At 48.5% G+C, this 21194-nt stretch overlaps 1 protein-coding gene across 1 annotated transcript in view; it reads left to right on the forward strand.

Annotated features, from left to right (window-relative positions):
• The first annotated feature begins 4099 nt into the window (after positions 1-4099).
• Positions 4100-21194, forward strand: part of GRIK4 (glutamate ionotropic receptor kainate type subunit 4) — a 210758-nt gene continuing 193663 nt past the window's right edge. Inside the window, 1 exon segment of the mRNA XM_069788072.1 lies at positions 4100-4182. The gene's annotated coding sequence lies outside the window, so the exon portion shown is untranslated.

A 21194-nucleotide genomic window follows, 5' to 3' on the forward strand; every position in this document is an offset into this window, starting at 1 on the left:
AATAGGTAAGATATGGCCTAGAGAGAACATGAGACTGAATGCCCAGCTGTTGGTTGGTAACGGTGCTAGCCAGGAATTTCTGTGAATGGGGGCATATCACTGCATTTCAAGCAAAAATGATCACTGTGATTGTGGCAGTAGCTGTTTAAAGCTTAGTAATGCCAGTGTGGTAGCAGGGCTCCCACATCTCTGGGAAACAGGCCTGTAAGGCAAGTCATCTCTCACCCAGAGTGCCTGGGAAATCTGCATATAAACCAACAAAATGCCAGTGGTGGCCTCCACAGTGCTTATACTTTACATAGCCTAGATCCTGCAACCACGTATGCACCTGCTGCATTTTAGTGCCGTGAGTGGTCTGGCAGGGGCATGTCCTCACCCAGAGAAAAGCTTTGGGACTTCATGTGCATGGGGCAGGGGGTGGGGTGGAGGGAGTTATACAACGTAGTGTGTGAAGCAGCCTCATCAAATGGGATTACTAGTTATCCCCCCCAAATTTTGCATCAGGATCGCAGATGCCATTTCTGACTTTAGCTCTTTTAAATTCACACACATTTTCTTTTGCATAAAAAAGAAAGCAAACAAACTGTTCCACAAAATGTTCCTTATTTATCTAACTCATCCTACTAACTTCTTTGAGCATCTAAATATATATATATAATTAGATGGGCTTTTTTATGTAACTACCACAAGATACTTGCTCCGCTAACCGGTTCCTTCAAAGCTGTTCTTATCTATAAAATTATCTAATTTGGACATGTTCTATTACCAACAGAAAGTTGTTATGAACCTCGAAGAAAAAAATCTGGCACATATATATTAGATTTATTTTTTGTATTTCAATCAAATGAGAAATCTTGCCTTTTGGAATGTCTGTTATCCCCAGAAATCTCTCAGTACTTCATGCATTTGACTGACTCTTTTTTACAGTGGTACTGTTATTTACTCTTCTGCTGAAATATAGCCACCTATGAAGATAAATGTAGCAGTTGTTTAAATGATTCACGACTCAACTTCACGTCAATTTGAGATCAGAGCCCCTCTTAGTGCAACTGAGAGGGAAAAGATAATTTAATTGCTTAGATATATAATATGCCATGAGGTAAGCAGTGTGATTACTGATGGTGGCTATTTCCCCTAGATGTTTGGATCTGTAGACGTTAGATTATTCCATGGAACAAACAGCCTGTTGTTTGTGAAAATAGGGACAGACTGATCCATACGCATCACTGCAGGCTTTCTTACACCCTGCATGGGCACAGCTAGTAAAGCTACTGCTGGGGAAAGCATGTTTTGGTCTAGATTGAGCTGGACCTGCAATAGTATGATTATTGTTTTGAGCTCCTGTTTTGGACGATTAACTCGTTTTCTAAGACCATCTGATTTCCCCTCTGTGCCTTTTTGATGTTAGGAAGCATCTTAGCAGTGAATCCCAGAGAGGGAGCCTTCAGGGCTGTCTGGTGCAGCGGGGACCAGTGCTCTGTCCTGAACACCCTGGAGGGTCCTTTGTGTCTGAGCCCCTGGGACAGATGCTGCCTCTCTGGCTTTCTGAAGTACCGGTGTCTCTCCACTGTCTTTCTGCGCCCCTGACTGTAAGTGGGATCCCAAACCCTCTGTAATCTTTGGATTTATAGTCTCACAACAACAATAGTTCCTTCCACAAACAGGATTTTCTAGGTCATCAAACTCCCTTGCTTTTGCAGGCAACTGTGTCAGATAACCTCATTCATAAAATGACCAAACTCTATTTTAAAACTAGTGGGATGGCTTCCCTCCCCCTCCTCTCCCCACGTAACACTTTGTATCAGAAGGCAGTTTCAAAACCTCTCTCTCGTGGTTAGAATCCTTTTTATTTCCAAACCAAACCAGATTTATTTGCAGACAGTTTCTACCCCATTTGTTCCCTTGCTGAATTATCTCAAGCACAAAGATCCCAAAAGGTTTTAAATAAAACACAACTGGCTCAGAAACTGGAGAGAGGAAATGAAGTTGGAAATAATTGGAATGCAGCGATCTTTGCTCAAACTTAGTGGTGAGACTTGCAGCAGGAGAACCCGAGCTTTTCAAGAGCAGGGGAGGAGGGAGGGGGGCAGCAGGACTGAGCTCAGCCATCCTGTCCTTCACTCTGTCTTGCAAGACTCGTAGGCCAGGACCGGTCCTGATGATGCGGTGAGGGAGGGTGTGCAGCCATGCGTGCTGCTCCCCCACCTTCTGTTGGGCTGGAGGTTTGTCCCTCACAGGTGAGGCGGAACGAAGGCTTTCCACTGCCCACCCGCACAGCAGGGTCGGGCAGCATGTCTGCCTGCTGCTTTCCAGGTCCCTGGGGACCACAGACAACTATCTGGATAGCCGTCTCTTCTGGTTTGCTTTCTTTGAGTGAGTACTCACCTGCTGTTGGCTGACAAGGGTGCCCTAACTTTTGTGATTCTGCACCGATTGATACTGTGCCAGAGGACGGCTCGCAGAGCTTTTGAGGTGAAGGCCTTGTATTAGCTTTCCACGTCTTAAGTTACCTTCTAAGAGTACAACAGCAAGGCTGAGGCTCCAATACTTGCATGAAGGACTTGTGGCCATGCAGAGATGTACCTGAACTATGCAAAAAATATCTAAAAGAAAGCAGCGTGGTGGCACAAGCGAACGCCTCCAAAGGCAGGAGACGGCAGGAGCCATGAGGAGGATGCAGCATCTGGTGGGATCATGCCTGCGAGGGACACACAGAGGAAGCCCTGCCTGGCTTGGATGTGGTCAGCGCTGAGGTAAGAGGTAGGCTCCGTCTGTTGCCCACTTCTGGAGTTTGCACAGAGGCTGCTCTCCGCCTGGAAGCAATGCCAGCTCCGTCAGCCAAACCTGCGTGTTCCTGTCCCCCAGACCCCCGCTGCCACCTGCTCTGCCCGTACTCGGACATGAGCAGAACGCGCCGCTCCACGCAGTACTGAGCTACGGCCCAGACAGTTGTGAATCTGGACCTTCAGGGCCACAATCATAAATTAAAAGCAAATGCAGCCCAGACATAGGGAAATGCTCTTTTATTCTGAGAATAATGAATGCTTGGAATGGCCTGTTGGGCAGGGTCACTGGTGCAAAGGCACAGGGATCTTTCACAAAGCAATTGACTTGTAGCTGTTGTCCTAAGGGAAATGATGTGTAAAAGGGATGAGCTCAAAGCACCCTGTGCTTGTTACCTATGTATCTTATGAGTAATTTGTCTCTGAAGCAGAGGCGGGGTTTTTTTCTCCTCCTGTGAAGCTGATTCTTTTCCTCCAGCTTATTTCTTCTCAGCAGGAGGGGAAGATGAATTTCTGTCAAATAATAGTTCATTGCTTCTAATGCAAGAGTCCAATTAATTGATGGTTTAAAAGCTTTGCTTTTCTCGTTATTAAAACCAACCAAACAGGAAAACAAACTGCAGTGTAGCAGAGGAGGCTGGAGCATTACAGTCTACAGGGACACAGCTTAGAAAACTGACCGTCTGGTGCTGCATTTCTCAGCCTTGCACTGTAGGACAGGTCCTGTTTGTCCCGCTCCTGCCAGTTTCCCAGTGCTAGATGATGTCTCTTGCCCAGCATGCATCACTGGTCAGGGCACAAGGAGGAGATTAACATTTAATATGAAGATTTTAGGAGCTGTGGGCAGAAGCATCTCGCCCTGCGTCCTTCTCGGGCAGCGTAGGAGAGGACACAGGGGGAGAGTCAGCGTCCCGGCTAAGAGCAGGGAGTCCCGCAGCACTTAAGGTTGTGGGACGTGTGGGGAGAAGGCCCAGCCTTTCCAAAAATCACATGTCACTCCCAGGAGCGCTCAGCCTAGGCTTAGGAACACCGGTCACTTTTGGGAGTTCCGGCTCCCTGCCGGCTCCCTGCCCTCCCCCCCCCTTCCCTCCCCCCCAGTCCCCTGCCCTTCCTGCATCCCAGCTCCCTGCCCTCCCTCCATCCTTCCCTCTGCCCTCCCTCCATCCACCCCCCCCCCCGCCCGGCGCCTGCCCTCCCTTCCTCCCCGCCCGCCCGCGGGGGGGCCCCCGCAGCCGGCAGCCCCTTTCCCGCGGCGCCGTGCCCCGGCAGCCGCCCCCCGCCCCTGCAGTTCCCCCGCTCGCCGCCGGGGGCCCGCCGTTGTTGCCGTTGTTGCCGGAGCCGGGGCCGGAGCAGCCGCGGGCAGAGCCGAGCCGAGCCGAGCCTGAGCCGCCCAGCCCAGGTAGGAGCCGCCCGGGGGCCGCCGCGGGGAAGGGGGTCGGGCGTCCCCGCGTCCTGCCGGAGGGAGGATCGGAGGATCGGGCGGGGCCCCCGCCGCTCGGAGGCAGCGTCCCCTCGTGTCGTCGTCCCCCCCGCCGTGGCACCGCTCCCCGGGGGCTGGAGCGCCGGCCCGGGGTCCCCCCCCCCGCCGCGGGATGCCGGCTGCGACCCCCGGGGAGAGCCGCTGGCCCGCCCGCCGCTGCGGAGCCGCGGGGCCGGGAGACGTTGGGAGCCCCCGAGCAGCCTCAGCGCCCGGGAGCGAGGTGCGAACCCGAGCCGAAATCCGCCAGGCTCTCCATGGTTGCCGGCGGCAGTAATCCCCGTCCGCCCGCTCTTAGGGCGGCACTTGCTAAAGGACTTTCCTACCAGCCCTTCGGGGGGGGGGCGGATTGGCTGGTGGCGGCCGCAGTGCTTTTAGCGTAGCAAGAGTTGCAAAATGTCACGCTCCGGCTTCCAGGAGAGCTGAAGTTCAAAGAGCGCGGGGCGACGGCGACGACTCTGTAGGGCTACGACTCCTATGGATAACCCGGGAACAATTCCCGGGATGTCTCTGGCGTGTGGAAGCGTGTGGGGGACGTCTGTACGGGAGAGCAGGAGCGGGGCTGGCTGGGATGGATGCTCCCCGCGTATTTGTGTGTTGCTGTGTTCGCAGCCTGCGTGCTACAGTCATAAGCGGTGAGGAAAATGCTGTTTAACAGGTATTTTTCTCAGCCTTTGGATTGGAAAGAAAGGGCTCATTGTTCTGGAACGCGTCTTAGCGGAGTTGTGCTTGTGAATAATTTCTCTTAGAATACATGAGGTACTCGTCGTATGCACAGACGTGCGGGTTTGATGCCGACACGGGTTCTCCTTTAACGAACAAGCAGTGTTGATTCTGGGCAGTGGGGGAAAACTCCATGCAGAAACCTCTCCCTAGGCCCAACTTTATTCTGTGTTATTTATGCATAAACTCTGGCGTAGCCTGCAGCTCTGACTGGGCGCTCTGCATAAGGGAGAGCTGCCGCCAGTGCTTTTCAGCTCTCGTCCCCTATCGGGTCTCTTTCTTTCCCAGCCTGGTAGGCTTGAGACCTCGAGGCTGCAACCCTCGGGAAAGTTGACATACACGAGGTTTGTTCCGTCTCCCACGCGTGCCTCCTTTGCGGTGAGATGCTGCTTGCTGGAGGATCCAGAGCTGCGCCCTGCCTCCCTGGGGGCCTTCCGGTAGCGGGAGACGCTGAGGGCCGGCTTGCTCCGCCACCGCATCCTGGGCAGCGTTCCTGCCGGAGCACTGCCGGGCACCGGCTGCCCCACGCCGCGGGAGATTCCCCTCCTCGGCCCCAGCAGGAACCGGTCCTTTTGTCTCTCTGAGGCGAGACGGCCTTTTCTCCGAGAAGAGGTTCAGCGACCGCATCCCAGCTGGATGTGACCGCTGCAGCTAGCCGAGAGCAGAGCCTTCCCTGCTTCCCTGGACGGGGAGCCGAGGGTCTACAGCAACAGCGAGCGAGCGTCCCCATGGAGTCGCTGGCGCTCCTGTAGAGCTGTCGCCAGCAGCCAGCGGCTGCTCCTGCGACCGGTTCCTGGGCGTTAGGCCGTGTGTGCTCGCAGGTAGGAGGTGGATGTTAACCGTACTCGGTGCTTTTCTGCCACGGCTTGCTTTAGCCTTCATTTCGCATAGGGGTAGAAAGAAGCGTGCTCTCTGAAAGCGATCTGCAGTGAGGCTCCTGCCGTGCCAAGGCATTTTCAAAGTGGCTCGATGCGAGGCTGCTTTAGTATTTATGCATATTAGGCTGTGTGTTTGAAGGGAACCATCTGGGTAGAGAAATAGATGGTAAGCGGCTGAACCTTTCCCCGTTGGTTTCCATTTCGGGGTTGGGCCTGATTAGCAAAGCCAGAAGTTGGGAAAGTTGCTGTGCGGCTCCTTCTGGTTTGCAGGGGCTTCTTTCCCTGTGTCTGGCACGAATTAACGCCCTGAGACGACAGACCTGTACCTGGGGTGTGGGGAAAAGGGAGCCCGTGTTGAGCAGAAGGAGGGCTTTACGGTGTGAGCACAGCAAACCAGAATGCTCTTTTTCTCTTTAAATGGCTATTTCTCTTAACCCTTTGCGGGCTGCCTCCTGTGGGGATGGTGCCTCTGCTCTTGGTGGTGGCAACGGGGCGCTTGAGGAAGGTGAACCCTGAAATGAAGGGCCGTGGGTGGGGGCAGGCCAGTGTGTCTCCCAGAGTCCTGCCTGGGGGAGCGGGAAGGGGAGAGAGCAAGGCTGATAAAGGCATCAATATCTCCCTGAGAAGAGTCTCCTGTGAAAGGTTGGCTCTAAATGGGGGGTTTAGAGGAGCTGCCTGCAGCCCTGAGAGAGACACAGAGACAGTGCTGCTGCTGCCTGCAAGTTATCTTGCTGGAGATTTCTTTTGCAAGCTGTGCAAGGAAAATAAGCCAAGGAGTCATGTGGGCTGGCAAAGGCCTAAATATCCAGATGCCAAAGAGCATGCAGCAATCTGTGGGTGAATGGCAAAAGATTCGAGGGAGCTGGTCTTCAGAGAGCTCATCAAAGGAATAGCAAGGCAGGTATGTGCAGCGCTGCTTCCAAACGATCTATTCTGAAAGCTAAAGCGTGTCAGGAAATCCCATCTCTACTGCGTGTGTGCGCTCACGCTGATTTCTTTGCTTGATGGAAAAGCAGCGAGTGAACTTAAAACTCACCCAGGACTTGGGGAAGATCCTCAGCTAGATGCTGGCTGATTGCACGAGTTCTGGTGGGAAAGCATCTGACTGCAACGTAGGATCTCTGCTTTCTGCCACAACAGCTGCTTTGACCGTGTTGGTTTAGATTCTTCTTCCTCTGGGAGAAGCAGCTGGTTTGGCGTGTGCAATAGGGCCAGAGGAGACCTAGGAAAGGCCTTGGGCCCCTTTGGCTGGAAGAGAAGCTGGGTGTTTTTACTGGGTGTGCACGCAGAATGGGCGATGCTTGAGCCTGCATGGGGAGCGAGTGCCTGCGTGGGCAGGTGGAAGGACGGGCTTTTGTGTCAGTGGAGAAAGAGGAAGGAGGTAAAAGCAGGGGAGAGGAGGAGCGCGAGGTGACGCAAGTGATGAAGGACCAGGAAGGAGCAGATGCATGCTTAGAATCAGACATAGCTGGGCCATACAGACATAGGAGTACTCCCTCGTCCAAGAAACTCCGTTTTCTTTAAGATGGTTTAAGCTTTATTCTGTATTCAGTCGGGACTAAGCACGTGCAGGTGGTCAGTGTCTTGCCCTTTTTAAAGGCTTGCTGATGTGCTGGGTTGTGAATATTGATTCATGCTGACTTTGGGTGGAGATCTTCCTATGCAGTACTTGTTAGGGTCAGATTTTATTTAGTTTTCATGCTTCTAGGCAGCCAGGCAGAAGGCGAGACAGAAGTTTTGCAAGTTGTCTCAGAAATGTTTTCTGCTCTGGGGAAGAGGCTTCCAAGGCAGCATATACAAAGCTGAGGTATCTGTTAATACAAGGAACCTCTTGCTGTGCGTGAATAGGAGGAACACGCTGAAATCGTGGTCTAACAAGATGAGAACAGCTTGAAGGGTGTCTCTTAGACTCGAGGGAACGATACGGAGAAATCAATGGGATATTAGCGACTCCGTGATGAAAGCTTTGTACAGGAATGGAAAACTTAGCTTTCAGCTTTGTACAGAAAACAGACTGTAGTACTACTGCAGGGTTGTGCCTGTGCACTGGAGACTACAAACGCCAGTTTGTCTGGCTGTACCCTCTTAGGGGAACTATTAACACTGTTGTGGGTTCTCTGACAAGAAAAATGGGGGGCTTGGAGAGATAAAAGAAGCTATAAAACCTATGAGGAAGTAATGGAGCCATTTTAAGGATCTCCATAATAACTTTTCATCTGATCCATGGGACATGGCTTGGAAGGACAATTTGTGGCATTAATATAACACTGCTTTTCATGTTGTTTGTTCTAGTGCCTGTGGCAGTTACTTTTAATGAAGGTGGAGGAAAATGTGGTGAGGACCAGCTTGAACAGGGTCATTTCCACATTGGTCAACAGCGAGCGGCTGATGGGTAGAACGGAGCTGGCAAGCTTCAAGCAGTTCAAAAGCTATCAAGGCAGTAAACCCAGAAATGTTTCCTGTACCTTAAAATGCTCGACTAGTGTCAGTAGAAGCTAATGTAAATAAAGAAGTGAGCATGGGACTCCTTGGGTGCTTTTCAGCCACGTGTCTGCAGGTGCCTTACACGAGAGATGAGAAAGGAGGCGTAGCTGTGTTTTACCCAGCTCTCTCGGCACAAGCTTCTCTCTGACTACGCCAAATGAGGTGAGCCGGACATGGGACCTGTCGGCTGTAATGTTGTCCTCTGCTTTGCTTGCTCATTGCTCTGCCTCTGTGGGAGACCTTGCCGGTGCTGGGAAAAGTCTCCTTGTGTTCCTGGGTGCAGCGTGGCATAAGCAGCACTGCGTAGGTGGCATCCAACACGGCTAAGCAACTGCAGGGTGCCGAAATGCCTCCAAGGGCTGCAGTAGCGAACAGAGGCTCCCTGAGCCCCAGGAGGTATGAGGAGCTGTGGCAGAGAGAAAAGTTGGCTGGGGGAAAAGTGGAGTCGTTTCCTTGTACCAGGATGTTGAGGAAATCCCCATTTACAGTAAATTAGCAGCAATTGAATTGTTTAAAGAGGAAGTAATGGACCAAAGGAAGAAACCTGAGTGTTGTAAATCAGTAGGACTGGGGATGGTTCATCCCAGGGCCCTGAAGTAAATAAAGTGTGAAAGAGCAGCAGGTGTTAATGTGAAAGAGAAGACTCTTCCTCCTCGCTGGGAAGTTACCAAGGCAGGAACCCAAGCAAAGGGAACTGCCAGATACAGCAGGAGGAGTTTTGCCATGCAATGCTGTGAAATCGAATCTGAGCAAGAGCTAGGATATTGGGCAGGTGTTCTGTGTCAGCTGGGAGGGTCTAATTATCACTCAAATATTTGGATGGATCTAACGTTGGGGGTCGAATCACCATAGCTTATAAGAGGATGGGTGTGCAGTAGGGAAGCCTACCTTCCTAATGCTACTTGCCATTTGGAAGGCTAATGAAATGGGAACTGAAAATGTACCCATGGACCTAATTTATTTGGATTTTTCATTAGATCCACCCAAAAGAGACTATTTTAGGAAATAAATAGAAGAATGTGGGCAATAAATAGCTGTAGGGTAAGGGGCAGAGTTTGGTGCTGGCTTTCCTAGTAAAGCTGTAGAAAATAGAAGTAGAATGGAGGAGTGCTGATCAGAGCATATATAGGTGATTATGTGAAGGTTCTGCATCCAGAGGCTAGACTATTTGTTATCTTTAATGATTTGGAGGTGGAAATGGATCAGAGCTGAGTTAGAGCGAGCGTGCCAACAGAAAGGGTTTGCTTTTGCGGCTGAACATTTGGAAGAATTAAGAGACAAGGCTGCTGGATTTGAGCGTGCCAGTGGTTCGGCTACTGTAGCAGCAGTCAGGGTGTATCTCAGATTCCACCAGGAGAACCTGCAGGGGCGTGAAGTGATACGAGTGGTTTGCGTGTGCAGCTGACAAGGCCCTGTGGCTGCGGGGGCAAGCCGCAGGTGAAGGGGAGCCCCAGGAGACACTCTGCTCTGGCAAAGAGTGCTCTCCCTCTCCGGCACTGTGTGGTCCAGGGGCTGGGTGGAGAGCGGTGTCTGCAGTGACATAGCACTGATGGTCAGCTCTTCCCAAAGCCGCTCGTGTCAGGTCAGGGAGCCAGGGTGCTGCGGGCATCCAGGCTGTGCCCGCGTCCAGCTGGACTGGCTGGCTTTAAAATGAATCGGGGGGAACTTTGCTGAGTCCTGGTGAGCTCTTCCTTGACCGTCTGGTGGGACCTTCCCCTGGATTTTCCAAGGGGATAGAGACCGCGTTACTGATTTATCAGGAAGAAGGAGCCACGATATAAGCTGTCCATCTACACGGGTGATTTCCTACCCAGATCCACAGTGCCTCTTACCCAGAGAGCTGGGAAGCGTTTACCGCGTTTGAAGGGGAGTGTTACTGTTAAGCGCCTGAAGTGCGGTTTTTGAAGAAGCTGTGGTCTCACAGTGGCGGGAGGGAGATTAGAGAGCCCAGAGGGTTCATATTTCTGCTTGATTGCCAGTCCCTGAGCCAGGTCTCAGTCTGGGTGGCAGGGTGACAATACTTACTCTGGCCATCCTTTGCGTGGAAGCGGCTGCATAACGCAATACCCAAGCGATGTCTCAACTTAGCACCTGGTGAGCCATCCAGCGCAAGGAGATTTTAATCTCTGCTGAGATCTCCTGGCTTCAAAGTCTGCAGAATTTATTTGCATCCTTCATGAGGGGAGAGAGAGCCAGGCATACTTTTTTTCCTTAGTCTCTCTGTTCCTCCCCCCGCCCCCTGCCACTTGTTTTTCAGTTTGTTTATTTGGTTAGCTCAGCATCAGCACAATGATGTGGAAATAAAGCAAAGGAGAGTCGTCTTGGCCTCATTGCATATGCATAAATGAGAGAAATAGATCATACTGGCAATCCCTAGCTAGGCTACAGTTAATGGAAATTCTTCTGTGACCTTATAAACCCTGCTTTGCAAGGGTTTATAATGAGTCTGCAAAAATTCATTCTGGGCACAAACAAGTCATCTGAGGTCTTAGACCCTGTGAACACAAAGTAATAATAATACTAATTTCCCACCCACTCAGGCATGTGCTCAGCTCCTTAAAGATTTTGCTATTTTTAAAAAACAGGTTTTTCCTTTCTGGGACTGTCAGTGTGTGTGTGTGTCAGCAGGGGGGGAATGAGGATGACTGGTGGCAAACAGCTCATTCCATGCAGCGTAACGCCAGTTCCCCTGCATCTCCTCCCTTGGGAGAGTCACTGTGGGTCCTTCCCATGGCTCTAGCTGAAGTGGTTTACGTCATTAACATTGCAGACTGATGAACTGTGTGATCACACCTCAGCTGTTTCAGCAGAAAGTCAGCTCTTTCTACATGATCGTGGCTCTGCACCCTTCTCTCCCCTTCCTACACGGACATCTGAATCAGATATCAAAGATAGTCTGGGCCTCATCAGGAGGGGATGGATTGTTAAAAATCCGTGCAACATTTCGTGCACCCTTAACATTTTTTTTTAACTTTTTGCTGAAAAATATTTGCTGAAAACCAAAAAGTTTTTGGTTCAATGACAGAAGTTGACATTTTTCTGAAGAAGGCGTTGCATTTTGATGCTGAGGATTTTTTTAAATGGCTCTCTGGCCCTGCTCAGAGACGGAGGGATTGCAAGGCTAGTTGTCACTGATGTTTGAGTCCACAGTGGGATTCATGTTGGGCGTCAGCCCTGTGCTTTCTCTTTACAGACTATGATGAAGAAGGAAATTGCTGTGTCTGATGGAGTTGCTCTTAATGTGGCTCGTCTCAGGTGAAGTGACAAGGCTGGAGAGTAACCGAGCCATGGACAAAGCCTGGCTGCAGACACTCTGGTGCAGTATAGTACGCAGTTCATTGAAACCAGTGCTGATCTGCAAACTGCTACATGTGCCAAATCTGCTTTTTTCACCCCCAAAAGTTTGATCAAAATATGTTTTACTCTACCCGCACTCATTGTTTGCTCTTGCTGTTTTCTTGTTTGATCTCTGCTTATTTTCCATTTTTGCTCCACCTTGTGTGTGGTCTGGTAACATCTGGTGTTAAAAGATTGTATGTGTGCATGGACAGCTTTGAAAGCAGGCTATCACATCTCTTTTTAGACTGAAAAATGTTTGGGGCAGAGACTGTGCTAATGTTCACAGAGCATCTGGTCCTCTCCAGGTCCAATTCATCACTGTCTTGCAGTTTGCATTATTGTTCACACCAAGGGAAAGTGGGTGTGAAACTGGAATAATAATGTTTCACACTTGCTTTGCATTGGTTTTGATATCCAACAGCATTTTAACCTGTCAGAAAAGGCATAAAGAAATGGAGTAGTTGGAAACTGAAAACACAGTGTACAAATAACATGTTAATTACCCTTACTGAGAAAATGACCACTGTGCTCAGTCCTTTATCAATGGCAAATCTAAAATCAAGATGGGATTTTTAAGTTATAACTTAAGGGTTCAGATCATCACGCAGGAGTTAGTAGGTGAGAGCAGCAGCAGAGCTCATTGCAACGGTTCCCCCAACTTCAACCTTCTCATGCTGTACAGATCTTCTGAATGTAACTCCACCATGGCTGGGGAACAGTGATATTTTCCTGGGTCTGCAGAGAGCCCTGAACGATATCTCTGCAGCAAAATATGCCTCACTCATTTAAAAAGGTGTTGGTGGGAATACTAGTTGTTAAATGTTGGATGTCAGCGTTGCAGTTTCTTTAATGAAACCTAACGGCATAAACATGGAAAGAATTTAATGCTCTGTCGTATATCTGAAGTTTTGTGTTTGGGAAACAGGTCCTTTTGGTATTATGGTAGCTGGACTTCCCAAGGGTCTTTAAGGAGACATGTCTTTCAGTGATTTGGACTGACATGCCTTTTGTTCTGTTCCTGCTGAGTGTTGAATAAGATTTAAGTCTCCTCTGTCACTATTTAGTTATTGAAGAACATCCCAGCCGACAGAAATGCAAACAAAACTGTCTGGATGTTTGTTTATGCAACAGATCATTAGAAAGTCTGTAGGAAAAAAAAAAAGTTCTGGTCTGTTAGATAATTAATCTGCATTTTAAGAATTGTCTAAAGACATATTTGCAAGCTAGTCCATTGAGCCGCTGCTCATCTAGTCAATAATCCCCATATTTAATAGTCCCTAAGAATGTATTTCCATAATGTGCTGTGAACAGTTGAGAAATCTGCATCTTTTTTGTCTTAAGATGTCAGTGCTTGCACATTTTCTGTGACAAATTATTTTCTAACTGTTGGTGAAAAATCCAGACATATTAGCTTCCAACTGATAGGGCTGGGGATAGGGAGAGAGAAAGCTTCTTAAAGCAAATCCCTGGGTCCAGGTCCCTTCAAACACTGGATGAGTTTGCAATTTCCATCTGGCATCAGATGCCAGTGCCGTGGCGCGAGTCTGCAATGTGCTGGCAGCATTGCTCAGAACGCACCTCGTGGCTAGCGGGTGTGGGGAGAGGGGCTTTGCTGGCTCTCGGGGGCCCAGGCTCCTTGTCCCGTGGGTGTCAGAGAAGCAGGAGCATGTCTCTGGAAGGAGGATCTGAGGTGTGTCTTGAGCTACCTCTGAACAAGCGCTGTGCTGTAGGGGTAGCTCTGTTGGAAGGGCTGTGAAGTGCTGTAGTCCTTGCGTGGTAGATTTATTCTGGCAGGAGCCTGGAGCGCAGATATACTGGCATTGCTTGGGTTTGACTGATGGAGCTTGCTTGGCTCCTGGGAGCTGGCTTTGCTGCAGTAGCACAAAGCGCGGCTTGGGACCTGCAGCCGTGTCCGGGCAATGAATGCCCTGTTTCTGCCTGGGACCCTGACAGCAGGCACGTTCACTCATGGACGGTGGACCAGGCTCTGGTTTTGGGATGTCTGCAGCATAACCAGCTACCTGTGTCATCTGAGCCAAGGTAACCCATGTTCCCATACTGGGACAAATGTGAGGGTTTGAGAAAGGGTGTGAAGTTTAGTCAAGTTATCTTGCATTTATAGTGGAAAAAGGGGCAAATGTACAGACAGCTCTTGCAGCATGGCTGGCATGTGATAACTTACTAATCCACATTAACAAAAGCAGGGAGTAAAACCCACACTTTGAGACAGGAACCCCTGGGAGTCAAGGTGAGAAGCTGGAGCTTAATTTCATTATCTTATCAATAACTAGCTGGGCTTGGCTGTGTTGTGAATTCTCAGGAGTGTTAATGCTATCTTCGGCTGTCTAAGCAAAGAAATAATGAATACAAGTAGGAAGAGCATTATGTGCAGTCATGGTATCTATACCTTAAAAATGATGTTGGCAAACTGGTGAGAGATAAGAGAAGAGCTACGAGGATGATGTGAGGTCTGTAAAGCATGCTGAAGAGAGAGACTGAAGCTCAATCTGTTTATTTTAACAAAGAGAAGGTTAAGGGGTGATTTGATTATTGTCTGTAAGTACTTAACCAGGGGAAGAGACTTCTGCTAGCCAAAGGTACGAAGGCAGGACGTGGTTCTGTGGCTGGATGCTCAAGCTACATAAATTCAGATGAGACAAAGGTATGTTTTATTTTTATATAGCTTTATATTTAAGCACAGGAGCAAATTACCCAGGGCTTGGTACATTTGCTGTTTTTAAAATGAAGTGATACATCTTGCGGAGTTCTTTTAGGTCAACTGCGGGCTGTGGAGGCTTGGTGTGGGAAAACTCAGCATCAGTCAATAACTAGTAAAACCAGACTTTCAAAATGGTCATTACTGTCCTTCAAATCTTTCAGTTATGTCATGATTTTTTTTTAATTTTTTTTTTTTTTTTTTTGAGGCAGGGGCATGCAAAATCCAGCAGGGCGTTGGGCTGTAGTTTAGGAGGGATTGGGCTGGTGTCAGCTGAGCCCATTTCTAGGTCTTGGCCAGAAGCTCAGGCCATAATGGCACAGTGCTGTATGTGCTAAATTGTCACACTTGCTGAGTTTTTGCTTGTCAGGATGACTCCTTTGTTTGAACAATTAAAGAATCCCCTCTTCCCTCTGCTGTTAGGACAGGAGCAGGCAGCATAAGCTTTGTCCAAAAACTGACCTACTTCTAGCGTGACTTTACAACTGGGACGTGAAATGACTCGGCCAGAATTGCTCCCTATGGAGGGCAGAAGGTGGCTACAAATCTGCAGTTACCACTGTAGGGCGCTCGGGGTGAATGGAGTCATGTGTTGACTGTATGAGGTGGGGAAGTTCTGTTCCTTCGGCCGGTGATGTAGAGCAGAGTCCCAGAGTTCCCTGTGCACTAAATTTCAATACAGTTCTTTCACCCCTGCATTGCCTGTCTTCCTTTCCTGCCTGACTTCTCCAGCAAGCTTCCTCCCTCTTCCCCTGGCCTTCCCTGGTGTTCTTCCTACTGAGAAAGCTGGTGTTTGGACATGCTCAGGGTGGCTGAAGATGTTCAGCTTTCATCAGACCCACTTACCTCTTACTCCTCCATGAGACACACCAATCTTCAAAGCCTCCAGCATGTGCCTGCACAGAAACAGAGGATGCTGCAACCACAGATCCCATGCCACAACCTGAGACATGTTCTGCAAACTGGGGGAGAGAGATTAGGAGGCATCATTACCATTCAGTCGGTAGCTGGTGTGTTAATTAGGGCACGTGGTATGCTCAGGAAGGTTACTTTCACCTAATACCTAGCTCCTCGCCAGACTTAAAGCTGCAAAGCAAGGGAGAATTGGTAAAAGGAGTAATGGCAAGAAAATGCAGTGACACATTGCACCTTGAAACAAAGTGCGTTTCACAAATGGTTGGGGCAAGGGGGTGGCCGAGTCTGTGCCTCCAGGCTGTTGGGCCAGTGTCCTCTTGTAGGACTGTGCTGCCTCCCCCTTCTAGATGGAAGGTGTTCCCTCATCCTGCAGCCTCGTCTTGTCTCCTTCCACCCCTTTGACTTGGCTCTTTGCAGAACTGAAGGGGCATCTGAATTTTTTTCTCTCAATGTTTGATGTTGGTGCATTAGAGAAAATTAAATTAGGGTTGCATCAGTACGAGGGAGAGATTATCATTTGCAAAACCACATTTTGCTTAAGTTAGTAGTATTGTAACTGTTAATTGAGTGTTCATTGATTGTCTGTCACTACCTTGATGTAATCTGTTATTGTCCTTTCAGGCGGATGGCCTACCACTGATTAAATAGTATAGCTGCTCTTGCACCATTTAACTGTCTTGACTGTTTGTTTTTTCTCCCCCAGTGATTCCATTTTACCAGTGGTATAATTAGCATCATCTTCTCCTCTTTGGAGTGATCTCAGCCTGCATGCTGTCCTTGTTCTCTCCCAAGTAACTTTAATGCACCTAATACTTCAGGGTTTTAAAGTGGTCTGAGACAAGAATTTAAGCAGGGGATGCATTTGAACTCAGTCCAAGAGCTGTTGTCTGCATGGATTTAGGGTCCGAGTTTCCCCAGAAACTGCTTCATTTGTTAGAGGTTCTTTGTTGCTGAAGGTTCAGTTGTGGAAGTGAGTAGTGTTTTATGGGAATGGGTGGGAAAAGCAAGCCCAAACCCTAGCTCTCTTATGGTGTCTTTCACGTAAATGGCTCTGTAGTCAGATAATCATGGACAAGTCATTTGTGTAACTGGTACGTAGCAACGAGACTATCCGTGTGCTCATGATGCTTTTCACCGAGAGACTTGTCGAAGCCTTTTCCAGCACTTCAGTGAAGCTCTTCAGGCTCCCTGGGGAGGTTGTAAGTGTACAGGTGTGGAAAGACACTTATGTAGGATACACACGCTGGTGAGCAAAGGCAAGGGCTGCTGCAGGAGCTTGGCTGAGCTGTTGCGCAGCGTGTCAGCAGCAGGGCCAGGCAGATGCAGCAGGCAGGAGAGCGGGAGGGTTTGACGTAGCACCCGGATCCACAAGTCCTTGAGTCCTCCAAGTACTTCTGTACCACGAGATGAGGAGCTGGCAGCACATTCCAGTAATCCCCTGCACTAAATGATCCTCCTCTTCTGTATCTGCTGTACGATCCAACGTGTCCAAAGTCATTGCGTTTTTTTCCTCAAAGAATGAGACTCATGGCATAACATGGTGCAGTTTTGCATATTCAATTATTTCTCCTCTGCCAGATTTTGCAGAAAATCTTTAAGATTTGTAGTGGGCTTTCCTGAAGCCATAGGCTGGTCTTTAAGATCTTTCTGCTGTGTGTTTGGTGGACTTGAGCACTTTTGAAAGATTAATTAACCCTAGGTGAGAGACTATGATTTAACATTTCTGTAGGGGGCGAGGGAAATTAATATTCTTTCTGCCATGCTGAGTATGTTTAAACTTCTGCTTTCAGCTTGTCTGACTTGGAATGTCTTCTAACTAGTACAAATGATAGAACAATTTATTTTAGATGATGATTTATGAGAATATTGCTCATATAGCCAGAACATGACATTTTCAATCACATCTTCGTTGCATTGGTAAGAAAAAAATGATTTTTGTATCCTGACATGTTTATCCTTTGGAGACTGAGTCAATTATCATATTGTATAAGAATTCACTCTATAGCTCTTAGGTCTCTGGGAGTATCATCATGTCAAGAGGAAAATCCTGCAGGGTTTATTCCAGCCGTTACAAAGGTGAGAGGATAGCACAAGTTAAGAGTTATCTACAAGTGGCATTCAGTAACAGGAAAATGACTTAATAAAGGTGTGGTGTTAAATATGGAAGTTAGAGCCCATTAGGTTCTATGGAAAAGCTGTCATGGGGAAGCAAATTTGTCCTCAAATACTTTTTCTGATTTAGTCTGTTTTAATTTCACGAGTATAGTCATGCAGACAAAATCTTAGAAAGACTGGGGATTAACTGGTCAGCCTCTCTGCTGATTTATTATTGCACTATTAATGTCAGCCCCCTGATAGCAGTGATGGCTCTGGCCATCCCGGGCTGCTGGGGACTTTGTCATAGGCTCTGAGCAAAGGATGGTTTGCTGCTAAGTGGTCCTGAGAGTCCCTGCATCCTCCCTGATTGCTCTCCCTCCCTCTCCAGGTCCAAAGTTGGGGTGCAGGTGACTTTCGCCCCTGCAGCGTGTCAGGGCTTGCAGAGCTTTGCCAGCATGCCCCAGAGGGGTGCTACGGAGTGGCTCTGCGCATCCTGCTGACATCTTCTTTCAACCATTCTGCAGACACAAGCAAGGAAAGGAGACTTCTTACAGGACCGTAGGCTCCTAAATCTCTCATCACAGTGATGTTTCTTCAGCTTCTCTTTCCATTGCGCTGAACTTTCGGCTCCCTCTTTGTGGTCCTCCTCCAGAGGCTGCAGGGCAGGGAGAGGTGCTGGAAAATGATGCAAAGTGACTGTTCAGGTGGGGCATTCACATCACTGTCTTTCAGTGTTGCGTAATGATGAGCTTGGTCAGCCCAAATATTGATTGGTGTCCTCTGAGAATGACTCCTTGTATGAGATTACCCAGACTGGAGAATGTGAGTGCTGCTACTTCCCAAAAAGGCCCTGAAAAAGCCAGTCAGCTGAGAAACAAGCAAATGAATTCGGCCCTGTTTATCTTTCATGCCCAGGATGTATTCTGGTGCCTATCTCCTCCCCACTCCGTGGTTATGTCCTGACGCCAGCCTCATTTTGGAAAGTGCCGTGGCAGCAGGGTGTGAGAGGACAGGCTGTGCCAGGGCCGTGCCTGCACTGGGCACCGGTGGACTGAGTTGACCCTCGCGTGGGGAAGGCAGATATGGCAGTGTGTGTGCGTGGTGAGCTTGGCAAGACTGGGAGGAAACCTGTGGCAGGGAGGTTAAAGCTTCAAAGAGAAAACAGTGCCATCTTTTTTTATTATTTTATTTTTATTATTCATTTTGCCTATTCAGTTTTTCAGTGGTGTGCAGCTTTAAACTTTTCTTCAGGGCCACAAGAACCAGAAACTTGCTTTCCATCAGCCTGTTAAAATGAAGGTGGAGATTCTCTTGCAAACTCCTGAGCTGGCGATGCAGGGCTTTTAGCAATGTATCAGTGATCATGAGTTGAATGATCAAATCAGCTTTGGCTTAACGCTCTTTATAGCCCTTAGCTGAGGTAATTGATGGAATTTGTGCATTGCTAGCGGTGGTCTGCAGGGTTCATGCTGCTGCCAGTTACAGCAGCTGGAGTTGTTCTCCTCTCTGTGCTGGTAGACTTGCTGGTTGGTTGGTGGGGGCCACCATACTGGAAAGCCTCTCCTCACTTCTCTCTGCACGCAAAGCGTGGACAAGACTGTGCTCTTAGAATGTGGCAGATTAAAATGGGTTGATGGTACGGGAGGTGGAAATGCTGTTCTGAAAGTACAGCTCAAAGCAGTTTTCTCCTTGACTGTATGTTGAGCAAATTTCCAGTCACAGCAACAAAAATATCTGAATCCCATTTGCAGACATCGGTGTTAATACAGTGCAGCTGATATGCTCCATTTGCTTGCATAAATGCAGCTTTTAAAGCTGTCACATATGCTAGATAGAGCCACTACCCCTCACCTGCTTCTTCTTGGAATGGCAATGTTTAGAAGGGATTCCCAAGACGATGGAGATGATGGTTGTATCTATGCATTTGTGCATATGTCAGGACTAGAAACCCACCATTTCCAAGCTGGTGTGTATAGCAACGCTTCAAATGAAATGTTCAAAATGCAGTTATACAGATGGAATTTTTGAGCTATATACCTTGGCTCAAGCACTCCTGTTTCTGTAGCTTTGTTTACGTGGAGGTTTTGTGCTGGGTTTTGATTTTCCCATTATTGAGGTTGTTATGTTTTTATGGTGTTGCATTACTCATTGGTTCCTTTTATTCTTTTCAAGTTTGCCAGCCATGACTAATGAAGAGTTTTGCTGCAGACCTTTTATGGAATGGAGACTCGAGCTGGGCTAAGGGGGGCTATTTTTTCCCCTTTCCCACCACCAAAATTTGATACTGAATAGTTGATGCTTTCAGTGGGAAGCTGCAAGCTGAGAAATTGCGACTCCTTTCTCGCCCCACACCTAGCCCAGGAGGGGTGATTCAGGAGTGCTGGCGTGGTGTCTCCAGTTCGGATGTGGCATACTGTGGGCCGGTCTTTCTAGTCAGACTAGTGCATTCCCTGGTGAAGTACTGTCCCCATCTTACATCCTGGGAGTCCCTGACTGAGAGAGAGCTGTGTTTTATGGGACTATTAGGACTCATGATGGATGGCAGGGGTTTGATAAAATGTGCTACCTTTTCCTGGAGCAGTGGCAATAAGGTTTCTAGTTCATTTTATTTCCATTACTGGAGTGTTCGTGCTTTAATGAAGAGCTCCAATCTGGTAAAGAAATTAGTTGCTTTCTTGGTGAAGGGATGAACTTCTGTTCAAGTGAAAATCTGAAGCATTGAACCTGTCAGCAACTGGCCTGGCTTTGCAGTGTGAGGGTCATTACCTCCCAAGCTATTGCCGCTGGGATGCCTTTGGTGTCACTGCATGTTCTCCCTGTTCCCAGCATAGCCAATGACCTATCTGGGATCATTTAATGCAAACACTATTGGTGTTTTCTGTTTAGCAATGGCCACAGTCATGAGCACTGGCCCTGAACATTTTGGCAAGGTCAAATGAAGGAACCTACACCTGTGTTGGGGACAGTTGAGTTATTTCTGCTTCAGTGCTGAGTTGGTGCCATAATTTTTATCTTTCTATGCCTCTCTTATGCAAGAGAGCTCAGCAGATGACCTGGAGTCTGTTATGCCATCTGTTTGGGTCACGTCCCTATGCCCCCAACTCTTGCTTGTTGAACTGATGCTTTCCTGGCACCATGTATTTCAGACGTCAGTCAACCCTGGGAATGCTCCTGGGGAGGGCGATAGGATGTGAGCAACAAGAAAGAGGAGGGAAGTTAACAGTACTTTAAATATGAATAATTGTCCCCTGCTCCTAAAACACAGCTGCTTTGCCTGGACAGCTCTGCTTTGCCTGTCATGGGGCTATTGTTTCTGCAGGAACCCCCGTCTTGGTCTGATGGGAGCACTAGAGTGAAGGTGCTTCCCAGTGACCCAGAATCACAATCTATTGAGCTGATTGAGCAGCAAGGAAGCAGCAGTAGCTGTTTTTTTCTTTTTTTTTCTTTCTGGAGGTGGCATGCCTTCATATGACAGAGTAGAAGATTTGGTACTAGAGATACCTTGAGCAGTAGGCCCTGGACTAAAATGCAGGCATTTTCTCCCAGTTGGAAGACATTAAATTTACAATGGAGATATTAGAGGAGGAGAAGACAACGGACTGTTGTTTGTGCAGTGTTGATGCCCATGGGCTGGGGAAGGTGAGCAAGCAGAAGATGCAGAGGTTTGGAAGGTGGCTGGTGCCACAGCACTGGCCATTGTGCAGAGCTGCAAAAAATGTACTGTCTTTAGATGAGGGGATTGTCCTTACCCCTTTTCTTCACAAAGGTGTTGCAGGAGGATG

Source organism: Haliaeetus albicilla, chromosome 7 (genome assembly GCF_947461875.1).
Source record: "Haliaeetus albicilla chromosome 7, bHalAlb1.1, whole genome shotgun sequence".
Taxonomy (NCBI): domain Eukaryota; kingdom Metazoa; phylum Chordata; class Aves; order Accipitriformes; family Accipitridae; genus Haliaeetus; species Haliaeetus albicilla.